Raw genomic sequence first — 9,293 nt, forward strand, 5'->3', positions numbered from 1 at the left:
AGTACAACACTCACTAGGCCCAGAGCCTACGGCCACACCACACTGAATGCGCCTGATCTCGTCTGATCTCAGAAGCTAAGCAGTGTCGGGCCTAGTTAGTACCTGGATGGGAGACCGCCTGGGAATACCAGGTGCTGTAGGCTTTTTTGTACTCCAAGTTCAGGAAGTGAGCCATTTCTCAATTGCCTTTCAAAACTGCAAGGTCTAGCCGACTAGATGCTTAAAAGTACAAAACTCACTAGGCCCAGAGCCTACGGCCACACCACACTGAATGCGCCCGATCTCGTCTGATCTCGGAAGCTAAGCAGTGTCGGGCCTAGTTAGTACCTGGATGGGAGACCACCTGGGAATACCAGGTGCTGTAGGCTTTTTTGTGCTCCAAGTTCAGGAAGTGAGCCATTTCACAATTGCCTTTCAAAACTGCAAGGTCTAGCCGACTAGATGCTTAAAAGTACAAACTCACTAGGCCCAGAGCCTACGGCCACACCACACTGAATGCGCCCGATCTCGGAAGCTAAGCAGGGTTGGGCCTAGTTAGTACCTGGATGGGAGACTGCCTGGGAATACCAGGTGCTGTAGGCTTTTTTTGTGCTCCATGATTAGTAATTGCGCAACTTCTCAATTATTTTTCAAATTTGGTATGTTTCCAAAATAATTGTATCCCGTTTTATAGCGGAAATGTTGGACAACATCATGAGGGCTGGAGCTACCTTTTTACATAGAATTAGCATACAGGTAGTGTGTTCATGGGTAATAAATCAACTTTCACATGTAATGCAGTACAGAGAATATTGAGTCCTTCAAGAGGCATGAAAGAAAACCATTATTGTGTTGATTGTTCTCTCCACCTCCCTGCAACAGACACAGGATGGATGAATTAAAGTTATCCTACCAGACATAGGAGTCCTGAATGGGCCCACCAGTCTTATATATCTCGCCTGATCGAGCCTGATCGAGCGATGAGCGTGGTATCATGTTGCAAGTGGCTGCATGGCTTAGCTTACTAAATGCAAATGCATAAGAGTAATATTCTTAGCATTCCTAGAGCCTACGGCCACACCACACTGAATGCACCCGATCTCGACTGATCTCGGAAGTTAAGCAGTGTCAGGCCTAGTTAGTACCTGGATGGGAGACCGCCTGGGAATACCAGGTGCTGTAGGCTTTTTTGTGCTCCAAGTTCAGGAAGTGAGCCCTTTCTCAATTGCCTTTTAAAACTGCAAGGTCTAGCCGACTAGATGCTTAAAAGTACAAAACTCACTAGGCCCAGAGCCTACGGCCACACCACACTGAATGTGCCTGATCTCGTCTGATCTCAGAAGCTAAGCAGTGTCGGGCCTAGTTAGTACCTGGATGGAAGACCGCCTGGGAATACCAGGTGCTGTAGGCTTTTTTGTACTCCAAGTTCAGGAAGTGAGCCATTTCTCAATTGCCTTTCAAAACTGCAAGGTCTAGCCGACTAGATGCTTAAAAGTACAAAACTCACAAGAACCAGAGCCTACGGCCACACCACACTGAATGCGCCCGATCTCGTCTGATCTCGGAAGCTAAGCAGTGTCGGGCCTCGTTAGTACCTGGATGGGAGACCGCCTGGGAATACCAGGTGCTGTAGGCTTTTTTGTGCTCCAAGTTCAGGAAGTGAGCCATTTCTCAATTGCCTTTCAAAATTGCAAGGTCTAGCTGACTAGATGCTTAAAAGTACAAAACTCACTAGGCCCAGAGCCTACGGCCACACCACACTGATTGCGCCCGATCTCGTCTGATCTCGGAAGCTAAGCAGTGTCAGGCCTCGTTAGTACCTGGATGGGAGACCGCCTGGGAATACCAGGTGCTGTAGGCTTTTTTGTGCTCCAAGTTCAGGAAGTGAGCCATTTCTCAATTGCCTTTCAAAACTGCAAGGTCTAGCTGACTAGATGCTTAAAAGTACAAAACTCACTAGGCCCAGAGCCTACGGCCACACCACACTGATTGCGCCCGATCTCGTCTGATCTCGGAAGCTAAGCAGTGTCGGGCCTAGTTAGTACCTGGATGGGAGACCACCTGGGAATACCAGGTGCTGTAGGCTTTTTTGTGCTCCAAGTTCAGGAAGTGAGCCATTTCACAATTGCCTTTCAAAACTGCAAGGTCTAGCCGACTAGATGCTTAAAAGTACAAAACTCACTAGGCCCAGAGCCTACGGCCACACCACACTGAATGTGCCCGATCTCGGAAGCTAAGCAGGGTCAGGCCTAGTTAGTACCTGGATGGGAGACTGCCTGGGAATACCAGGTGCTGTAGGCTTTTTTGTGCTCCATGATTAGTAATTGCGCAACTTCTCAATTATTTTTCAAATTTGGTATGTTTCCAAAATAATTGTATCCCGTTTTATAGCGGAAATGTTGGACAACATCATGAGGGCTGGAGCTATCTTTTTACATAGAATTAGCATACAGGTAGTGTGTTCATGGGTAATAAATCGACTTTCACATGTAATGCAGTACAGAGAATATTGAGTCCTTCAAGAGGCATGAAAGAAAACCATTATTGTGTTGATTGTTCTCTCCACCTCCCTGCAACAGACACAGGATGGATGAATTAAAGTTATCCTACCAGACATAGGAGTCCTGAATGGGCCCACCAGTCTTATATATCTCGCCTGATCGAGCCTGATCGAGCGATGAGCGTGGTATCATGTTGCAAGTGGCTGCATGGCTTAGCTTACTAAATGCAAATGCATAAGAGTAATATTCTTAGCATTCCTAGAGCCTACGGCCACACCACACTGAATGCACCCGATCTCGTCTGATCTCGGAAGTTAAGCAGTGTCAGGCCTAGTTAGTACCTGGATGGGAGACTGCCTGGGAATACCAGGTGCTGTAGGCTTTTTTGTGCTCCAAGTTCAGGAAGTGAGCCCTTTCTCAATTGCCTTTTAAAACTGCAAGGTCTAGCCGACTAGATGCTTAAAAGTACAACACTCACTAGGCCCAGAGCCTACGGCCACACCACACTGAATGCGCCTGATCTCGTCTGATCTCAGAAGCTAAGCAGTGTCGGGCCTAGTTAGTACCTGGATGGGAGACCGCCTGGGAATACCAGGTGCTGTAGGCTTTTTTGTACTCCAAGTTCAGGAAGTGAGCCATTTCTCAATTGCCTTTCAAAACTGCAAGGTCTAGCCGACTAGATGCTTAAAAGTACAAAACTCACTAGGCCCAGAGCCTACGGCCACACCACACTGAATGCGCCCGATCTCGTCTGATCTCGGAAGCTAAGCAGTGTCGGGCCTAGTTAGTACCTGGATGGGAGACCACCTGGGAATACCAGGTGCTGTAGGCTTTTTTGTGCTCCAAGTTCAGGAAGTGAGCCATTTCACAATTGCCTTTCAAAACTGCAAGGTCTAGCCGACTAGATGCTTAAAAGTACAAACTCACTAGGCCCAGAGCCTACGGCCACACCACACTGAATGCGCCCGATCTCGGAAGCTAAGCAGGGTCGGGCCTAGTTAGTACCTGGATGGGAGACTGCCTGGGAATACCAGGTGCTGTAGGCTTTTTTTGTGCTCCATGATTAGTAATTGCGCAACTTCTCAATTATTTTTCAAATTTGGTATGTTTCCAAAATAATTGTATCCCGTTTTATAGCGGAAATGTTGGACAACATCATGAGGGCTGGAGCTATCTTTTTACATAGAATTAGCATACAGGTAGTGTGTTCATGGGTAATAAATCAACTTTCACATGTAATGCAGTACAGAGAATATTGAGTCCTTCAAGAGGCATGAAAGAAAACCATTATTGTGTTGATTGTTCTCTCCACCTCCCTGCAACAGACACAGGATGGATGAATTAAAGTTATCCTACCAGACATAGGAGTCCTGAATGGGCCCACCAGTCTTATATATCTCGCCTGATCGAGCCTGATCGAGCGATGAGCGTGGTATCATGTTGCAAGTGGCTGCATGGCTTAGCTTACTAAATGCAAATGCATAAGAGTAATATTCTTGCATTCCTAGAGCCTACGGCCACACCACACTGAATGCACCCGATCTCGACTGATCTCGGAAGTTAAGCAGTGTCAGGCCTAGTTAGTACCTGGATGGGAGACCGCCTGGGAATACCAGGTGCTGTAGGCTTTTTTGTGCTCCAAGTTCAGGAAGTGAGCCCTTTCTCAATTGCCTTTTAAAACTGCAAGGTCTAGCCGACTAGATGCTTAAAAGTACAAAACTCACTAGGCCCAGAGCCTACGGCCACACCACACTGAATGTGCCTGATCTCGTCTGATCTCAGAAGCTAAGCAGTGTCGGGCCTAGTTAGTACCTGGATGGAAGACCGCCTGGGAATACCAGGTGCTGTAGGCTTTTTTGTACTCCAAGTTCAGGAAGTGAGCCATTTCTCAATTGCCTTTCAAAACTGCAAGGTCTAGCCGACTAGATGCTTAAAAGTACAAAACTCACAAGAACCAGAGCCTACGGCCACACCACACTGAATGCGCCCGATCTCGTCTGATCTCGGAAGCTAAGCAGTGTCGGGCCTCGTTAGTACCTGGATGGGAGACCGCCTGGGAATACCAGGTGCTGTAGGCTTTTTTGTGCTCCAAGTTCAGGAAGTGAGCCATTTCTCAATTGCCTTTCAAAATTGCAAGGTCTAGCTGACTAGATGCTTAAAAGTACAAAACTCACTAGGCCCAGAGCCTACGGCCACACCACACTGATTGCGCCCGATCTCGTCTGATCTCGGAAGCTAAGCAGTGTCGGGCCTCGTTAGTACCTGGATGGGAGACCGCCTGGGAATACCAGGTGCTGTAGGCTTTTTTGTGCTCCAAGTTCAGGAAGTGAGCCATTTCTCAATTGCCTTTCAAAACTGCAAGGTCTAGCTGACTAGATGCTTAAAAGTACAAAACTCACTAGGCCCAGAGCCTACGGCCACACCACACTGATTGCGCCCGATCTCGTCTGATCTCGGAAGCTAAGCAGTGTCGGGCCTAGTTAGTACCTGGATGGGAGACCACCTGGGAATACCAGGTGCTGTAGGCTTTTTTGTGCTCCAAGTTCAGGAAGTGAGCCATTTCACAATTACCTTTCAAAACTGCAAGGTCTAGCCGACTAGATGCTTAAAAGTACAAAACTCACTAGGCCCAGAGCCTACGGCCACACCACACTGAATGTGCCCGATCTCGGAAGCTAAGCAGGGTCAGGCCTAGTTAGTACCTGGATGGGAGACTGCCTGGGAATACCAGGTGCTGTAGGTTTTTTTGTGCTCCATGATTAGTAATTGCGCAACTTCTCAATTATTTTTCAAATTTGGTATGTTTCCAAAATAATTGTATCCCGTTTTATAGCGGAAATGTTGGACAACATCATGAGGGCTGGAGCTACCTTTTTACATAGAATTAGCATACAGGCAGTGTGTTCATGGGTAATAAATCGACTTTCACATGTAATGCAGTACAGAGAATATTGAGTCCTTCAAGAGGCATGAAAGAAAACCATTATTGTGTTGATTGTTCTCTCCACCTCCCTGCAACAGACACAGGATGGATGAATTAAAGTTATCCTACCAGACATAGGAGTCCTGAATGGGCCCACCAGTCTTATATATCTCGCCTGATCGAGCCTGATCGAGCGATGAGCGTGGTATCATGTTGCAAGTGGCTGCATGGCTTAGCTTACTAAATGCAAATGCATAAGAGTAATATTCTTAGCATTCCTAGAGCCTACGGCCACACCACACTGAATGCACCCGATCTCGTCTGATCTTGGAAGTTAAGCAGTGTCAGGCCTAGTTAGTACCTGGATGGGAGACCGCCTGGGAATACCAGGTGCTGTAGGCTTTTTTGTGCTCCAAGTTCAGGAAGTGAGCCCTTTCTCAATTGCCTTTTAAAACTGCAAGGTCTAGCCGACTAGATGCTTAAAAGTACAAAACTCACTAGGCCCAGAGCCTACGGCCACACCACACTGAATGTGCCCGATCTCGGAAGCTAAGCAGGGTCAGGCCTAGTTAGTACCTGGATGGGAGACTGCCTGGGAATACCAGGTGCTGTAGGCTTTTTTGTGCTCCATGATTAGTAATTGCGCAACTTCTCAATTATTTTTCAAATTTGGTATGTTTCCAAAATAATTGTATCCCGTTTTATAGCGGAAATGTTGGACAACATCATGAGGGCTGGAGCTACCTTTTTACATAGAATTAGCATACAGGTAGTGTGTTCATGGGTAATAAATCGACTTTCACATGTAATGCAGTACAGAGAATATTGAGTCCTTCAAGAGGCATGAAAGAAAACCATTATTGTGTTGATTGTTCTCTCCACCTCCCTGCAACAGACACAGGATGGATGAATTAAAGTTATCCTACCAGACATAGGAGTCCTGAATGGGCCCACCAGTCTTATATATCTCGCCTGATCGAGCGCTGATCGAGCGATGAGCGTGGTATCATGTTGCAAGTGGCTGCATGGCTTAGCTTACTAAATGCAAATGCATAAGAGTAATATTCTTAGCATTCCTAGAGCCTACGGCCACACCACACTGAATGCACCCGATCTCGACTGATCTCGGAAGTTAAGCAGTGTCAGGCCTAGTTAGTACCTGGATGGGAGACCGCCTGGGAATACCAGGTGCTGTAGGCTTTTTTGTGCTCCAAGTTCAGGAAGTGAGCCCTTTCTCAATTGCCTTTTAAAACTGCAAGGTCTAGCCGACTAGATGCTTAAAAGTACAAAACTCACTAGGCCCAGAGCCTACGGCCACACCACACTGAATGTGCCTGATCTCGTCTGATCTCAGAAGCTAAGCAGTGTCGGGCCTAGTTAGTACGTGGATGGAAGACCGCCTGGGAATACCAGGTGCTGTAGGCTTTTTTGTACTCCAAGTTCAGGAAGTGAGCCATTTCTCAATTGCCTTTCAAAACTGCAAGGTCTAGCCGACTAGATGCTTAAAAGTACAAAACTCACAAGAACCAGAGCCTACGGCCACACCACACTGAATGCGCCCGATCTCGTCTGATCTCGGAAGCTAAGCAGTGTCGGGCCTCGTTAGTACCTGGATGGGAGACCGCCTGGGAATACCAGGTGCTGTAGGCTTTTTTGTGCTCCAAGTTCAGGAAGTGAGCCATTTCTCAATTGCCTTTCAAAACTGCAAGGTCTAGCTGACTAGATGCTTAAAAGTACAAAACTCACTAGGCCCAGAGCCTACGGCCACACCACACTGATTGCGCCCGATCTCGTCTGATCTCGGAAGCTAAGCAGTGTCGGGCCTAGTTAGTACCTGGATGGGAGACCACCTGGGAATACCAGGTGCTGTAGGCTTTTTTGTGCTCCAAGTTCAGGAAGTGAGCCATTTCACAATTGCCTTTCAAAACTGCAAGGTCTAGCCGACTAGATGCTTAAAAGTACAAAACTCACTAGGCCCAGAACCTACGGCCACACCACACTGAATGTGCCCGATCTCGGAAGCTAAGCAGGGTCAGGCCTAGTTAGTACCTGGATGGGAGACTGCCTGGGAATACCAGGTGCTGTAGGCTTTTTTGTGCTCCATGATTAGTAATTGCGCAACTTCTCAATTATTTTTCAAATTTGGTATGTTTCCAAAATAATTGTATCCCGTTTTATAGCGGAAATGTTGGACAACATCATGAGGGCTGGAGCTACCTTTTTACATAGAATTAGCATACAGGTAGTGTGTTCATGGGTAATAAATCGACTTTCACATGTAATGCAGTACAGAGAATATTGAGTCCTTCAAGAGGCATGAAAGAAAACCATTATTGTGTTGATTGTTCTCTCCACCTCCCTGCAACAGACACAGGATGGATGAATTAAAGTTATCCTACCAGACATAGGAGTCCTGAATGGGCCCACCAGTCTTATATATCTCGCCTGATCGAGCCTGATCGAGCGATGAGCGTGGTATCATGTTGCAAGTGGCTGCATGGCTTAGCTTACTAAATGCAAATGCATAAGAGTAATATTCTTAGCATTCCTAGAGCCTACGGCCACACCACACTGAATGCACCCGATCTCGTCTGATCTCGGAAGTTAAGCAGTGTCAGGCCTAGTTAGTACCTGGATGGGAGACCGCCTGGGAATACCAGGTGCTGTAGGCTTTTTTGTGCTCCAAGTTCAGGAAGTGAGCCCTTTCTCAATTGCCTTTTAAAACTGCAAGGTCTAGCCGACTAGATGCTTAAAAGTACAACACTCACTAGGCCCAGAGCCTACGGCCACACCACACTGAATGCGCCTGATCTCGTCTGATCTCAGAAGCTAAGCAGTGTCGGGCCTAGTTAGTACCTGGATGGGAGACCGCCTGGGAATACCAGGTGCTGTAGGCTTTTTTGTACTCCAAGTTCAGGAAGTGAGCCATTTCTCAATTGCCTTTCAAAACTGCAAGGTCTAGCCGACTAGATGCTTAAAAGTACAAAACTCACTAGGCCCAGAGCCTACGGCCACACCACACTGAATGTGCCTGATCTCGTCTGATCTCAGAAGCTAAGCAGTGTCGGGCCTAGTTAGTACCTGGATGGAAGACCGCCTGGGAATACCAGGTGCTGTAGGCTTTTTTGTACTCCAAGTTCAGGAAGTGAGCCATTTCTCAATTGCCTTTCAAAACTGCAAGGTCTAGCCGACTAGATGCTCAAAAGTACAAAACTCACAAGAACCAGAGCCTACGGCCACACCACACTGAATGCGCCCGATCTCGTCTGATCTCGGAAGCTAAGCAGTGTCGGGCCTCGTTAGTACCTGGATGGGAGACCGCCTGGGAATACCAGGTGCTGTAGGCTTTTTTGTGCTCCAAGTTCAGGAAGTGAGCCATTTCTCAATTGCCTTTCAAAATTGCAAGGTCTAGCTGACTAGATGCTTAAAAGTACAAAACTCACTAGGCCCAGAGCCTACGGCCACACCACACTGATTGCGCCCGATCTCGTCTGATCTCGGAAGCTAAGCAGTGTCAGGCCTCGTTAGTACCTGGATGGGAGACCGCCTGGGAATACCAGGTGCTGTAGGCTTTTTTGTGCTCCAAGTTCAGGAAGTGAGCCATTTCTCAATTGCCTTTCAAAACTGCAAGGTCTAGCTGACTAGATGCTTAAAAGTACAAAACTCACTAGGCCCAGAGCCTACGGCCACACCACACTGATTGCGCCCGATCTCGTCTGATCTCGGAAGCTAAGCAGTGTCGGGCCTAGTTAGTACCTGGATGGGAGACCACCTGGGAATACCAGGTGCTGTAGGCTTTTTTGTGCTCCAAGTTCAGGAAGTGAGCCATTTCACAATTGCCTTTCAAAACTGCAAGGTCTAGCCGACTAGATGCTTAAAAGTACAAAACT

The 9,293-nt window shown here is 47.4% G+C and overlaps 26 non-coding genes and 6 pseudogenes across 26 annotated transcripts; all 32 read left to right on the forward strand.

The window, feature by feature from the left end:
* The first annotated feature begins 24 nt into the window (after positions 1–24).
* Positions 25–143, forward strand: LOC138540761 (5S ribosomal RNA). The gene has a single exon (XR_011288796.1). It is a non-coding gene; the product is annotated as a 5S ribosomal RNA (ribosomal RNA).
* Positions 144–249: 106 nt separating this feature from the next.
* On the forward strand, positions 250–368 carry LOC138548568 (5S ribosomal RNA). Its single transcript, XR_011292365.1, has one exon. It is a non-coding gene; the product is annotated as a 5S ribosomal RNA (ribosomal RNA).
* A 105-nt stretch (positions 369–473) lies between these two features.
* Positions 474–582, forward strand: LOC138543111 (5S ribosomal RNA; annotated as a pseudogene).
* Positions 583–1,046: 464 nt separating this feature from the next.
* LOC138538521 (5S ribosomal RNA) lies at positions 1,047–1,165 on the forward strand. Its single transcript, XR_011286617.1, has one exon. It is a non-coding gene; the product is annotated as a 5S ribosomal RNA (ribosomal RNA).
* Positions 1,166–1,271: 106 nt separating this feature from the next.
* Positions 1,272–1,390, forward strand: LOC138539750 (5S ribosomal RNA). Its single transcript, XR_011287815.1, has one exon. It is a non-coding gene; the product is annotated as a 5S ribosomal RNA (ribosomal RNA).
* A 106-nt stretch (positions 1,391–1,496) lies between these two features.
* LOC138550083 (5S ribosomal RNA) lies at positions 1,497–1,615 on the forward strand. The gene has a single exon (XR_011293846.1). It is a non-coding gene; the product is annotated as a 5S ribosomal RNA (ribosomal RNA).
* Positions 1,616–1,721: 106 nt separating this feature from the next.
* On the forward strand, positions 1,722–1,840 carry LOC138541723 (5S ribosomal RNA). Its single transcript, XR_011289723.1, has one exon. It is a non-coding gene; the product is annotated as a 5S ribosomal RNA (ribosomal RNA).
* A 106-nt stretch (positions 1,841–1,946) lies between these two features.
* LOC138547774 (5S ribosomal RNA) lies at positions 1,947–2,065 on the forward strand. Its single transcript, XR_011291604.1, has one exon. It is a non-coding gene; the product is annotated as a 5S ribosomal RNA (ribosomal RNA).
* A 106-nt stretch (positions 2,066–2,171) lies between these two features.
* LOC138546247 (5S ribosomal RNA) lies at positions 2,172–2,280 on the forward strand (annotated as a pseudogene).
* A 463-nt stretch (positions 2,281–2,743) lies between these two features.
* On the forward strand, positions 2,744–2,862 carry LOC138537517 (5S ribosomal RNA). Its single transcript, XR_011285650.1, has one exon. It is a non-coding gene; the product is annotated as a 5S ribosomal RNA (ribosomal RNA).
* Positions 2,863–2,968: 106 nt separating this feature from the next.
* Positions 2,969–3,087, forward strand: LOC138540773 (5S ribosomal RNA). The gene has a single exon (XR_011288808.1). It is a non-coding gene; the product is annotated as a 5S ribosomal RNA (ribosomal RNA).
* A 106-nt stretch (positions 3,088–3,193) lies between these two features.
* Positions 3,194–3,312, forward strand: LOC138548580 (5S ribosomal RNA). The gene has a single exon (XR_011292376.1). It is a non-coding gene; the product is annotated as a 5S ribosomal RNA (ribosomal RNA).
* A 105-nt stretch (positions 3,313–3,417) lies between these two features.
* LOC138543434 (5S ribosomal RNA) lies at positions 3,418–3,526 on the forward strand (annotated as a pseudogene).
* Positions 3,527–3,989: 463 nt separating this feature from the next.
* LOC138538523 (5S ribosomal RNA) lies at positions 3,990–4,108 on the forward strand. The gene has a single exon (XR_011286619.1). It is a non-coding gene; the product is annotated as a 5S ribosomal RNA (ribosomal RNA).
* A 106-nt stretch (positions 4,109–4,214) lies between these two features.
* Positions 4,215–4,333, forward strand: LOC138539751 (5S ribosomal RNA). The gene has a single exon (XR_011287816.1). It is a non-coding gene; the product is annotated as a 5S ribosomal RNA (ribosomal RNA).
* A 106-nt stretch (positions 4,334–4,439) lies between these two features.
* On the forward strand, positions 4,440–4,558 carry LOC138550084 (5S ribosomal RNA). Its single transcript, XR_011293847.1, has one exon. It is a non-coding gene; the product is annotated as a 5S ribosomal RNA (ribosomal RNA).
* A 106-nt stretch (positions 4,559–4,664) lies between these two features.
* On the forward strand, positions 4,665–4,783 carry LOC138537018 (5S ribosomal RNA). The gene has a single exon (XR_011285170.1). It is a non-coding gene; the product is annotated as a 5S ribosomal RNA (ribosomal RNA).
* Positions 4,784–4,889: 106 nt separating this feature from the next.
* LOC138547775 (5S ribosomal RNA) lies at positions 4,890–5,008 on the forward strand. Its single transcript, XR_011291605.1, has one exon. It is a non-coding gene; the product is annotated as a 5S ribosomal RNA (ribosomal RNA).
* A 106-nt stretch (positions 5,009–5,114) lies between these two features.
* Positions 5,115–5,223, forward strand: LOC138546912 (5S ribosomal RNA; annotated as a pseudogene).
* A 463-nt stretch (positions 5,224–5,686) lies between these two features.
* Positions 5,687–5,805, forward strand: LOC138537789 (5S ribosomal RNA). Its single transcript, XR_011285913.1, has one exon. It is a non-coding gene; the product is annotated as a 5S ribosomal RNA (ribosomal RNA).
* A 106-nt stretch (positions 5,806–5,911) lies between these two features.
* Positions 5,912–6,020, forward strand: LOC138546249 (5S ribosomal RNA; annotated as a pseudogene).
* A 464-nt stretch (positions 6,021–6,484) lies between these two features.
* On the forward strand, positions 6,485–6,603 carry LOC138538524 (5S ribosomal RNA). Its single transcript, XR_011286620.1, has one exon. It is a non-coding gene; the product is annotated as a 5S ribosomal RNA (ribosomal RNA).
* Positions 6,604–6,709: 106 nt separating this feature from the next.
* Positions 6,710–6,828, forward strand: LOC138541904 (5S ribosomal RNA). The gene has a single exon (XR_011289897.1). It is a non-coding gene; the product is annotated as a 5S ribosomal RNA (ribosomal RNA).
* Positions 6,829–6,934: 106 nt separating this feature from the next.
* On the forward strand, positions 6,935–7,053 carry LOC138550085 (5S ribosomal RNA). The gene has a single exon (XR_011293848.1). It is a non-coding gene; the product is annotated as a 5S ribosomal RNA (ribosomal RNA).
* Positions 7,054–7,159: 106 nt separating this feature from the next.
* LOC138547776 (5S ribosomal RNA) lies at positions 7,160–7,278 on the forward strand. The gene has a single exon (XR_011291606.1). It is a non-coding gene; the product is annotated as a 5S ribosomal RNA (ribosomal RNA).
* A 106-nt stretch (positions 7,279–7,384) lies between these two features.
* LOC138547011 (5S ribosomal RNA) lies at positions 7,385–7,493 on the forward strand (annotated as a pseudogene).
* Positions 7,494–7,956: 463 nt separating this feature from the next.
* LOC138548952 (5S ribosomal RNA) lies at positions 7,957–8,075 on the forward strand. Its single transcript, XR_011292742.1, has one exon. It is a non-coding gene; the product is annotated as a 5S ribosomal RNA (ribosomal RNA).
* Positions 8,076–8,181: 106 nt separating this feature from the next.
* Positions 8,182–8,300, forward strand: LOC138540785 (5S ribosomal RNA). The gene has a single exon (XR_011288819.1). It is a non-coding gene; the product is annotated as a 5S ribosomal RNA (ribosomal RNA).
* A 106-nt stretch (positions 8,301–8,406) lies between these two features.
* LOC138539753 (5S ribosomal RNA) lies at positions 8,407–8,525 on the forward strand. Its single transcript, XR_011287818.1, has one exon. It is a non-coding gene; the product is annotated as a 5S ribosomal RNA (ribosomal RNA).
* Positions 8,526–8,631: 106 nt separating this feature from the next.
* LOC138550086 (5S ribosomal RNA) lies at positions 8,632–8,750 on the forward strand. Its single transcript, XR_011293849.1, has one exon. It is a non-coding gene; the product is annotated as a 5S ribosomal RNA (ribosomal RNA).
* Positions 8,751–8,856: 106 nt separating this feature from the next.
* On the forward strand, positions 8,857–8,975 carry LOC138541724 (5S ribosomal RNA). The gene has a single exon (XR_011289724.1). It is a non-coding gene; the product is annotated as a 5S ribosomal RNA (ribosomal RNA).
* A 106-nt stretch (positions 8,976–9,081) lies between these two features.
* LOC138547777 (5S ribosomal RNA) lies at positions 9,082–9,200 on the forward strand. Its single transcript, XR_011291607.1, has one exon. It is a non-coding gene; the product is annotated as a 5S ribosomal RNA (ribosomal RNA).
* The last annotated feature ends 93 nt before the right edge of the window (positions 9,201–9,293 follow it).

This window comes from Ambystoma mexicanum, unplaced genomic scaffold (assembly GCF_040938575.1).
Source record: "Ambystoma mexicanum isolate Mex_15411 unplaced genomic scaffold, UKY_AmexF1_1 Mex_scaf10, whole genome shotgun sequence".
Classification (NCBI taxonomy): domain Eukaryota; kingdom Metazoa; phylum Chordata; class Amphibia; order Caudata; family Ambystomatidae; genus Ambystoma; species Ambystoma mexicanum.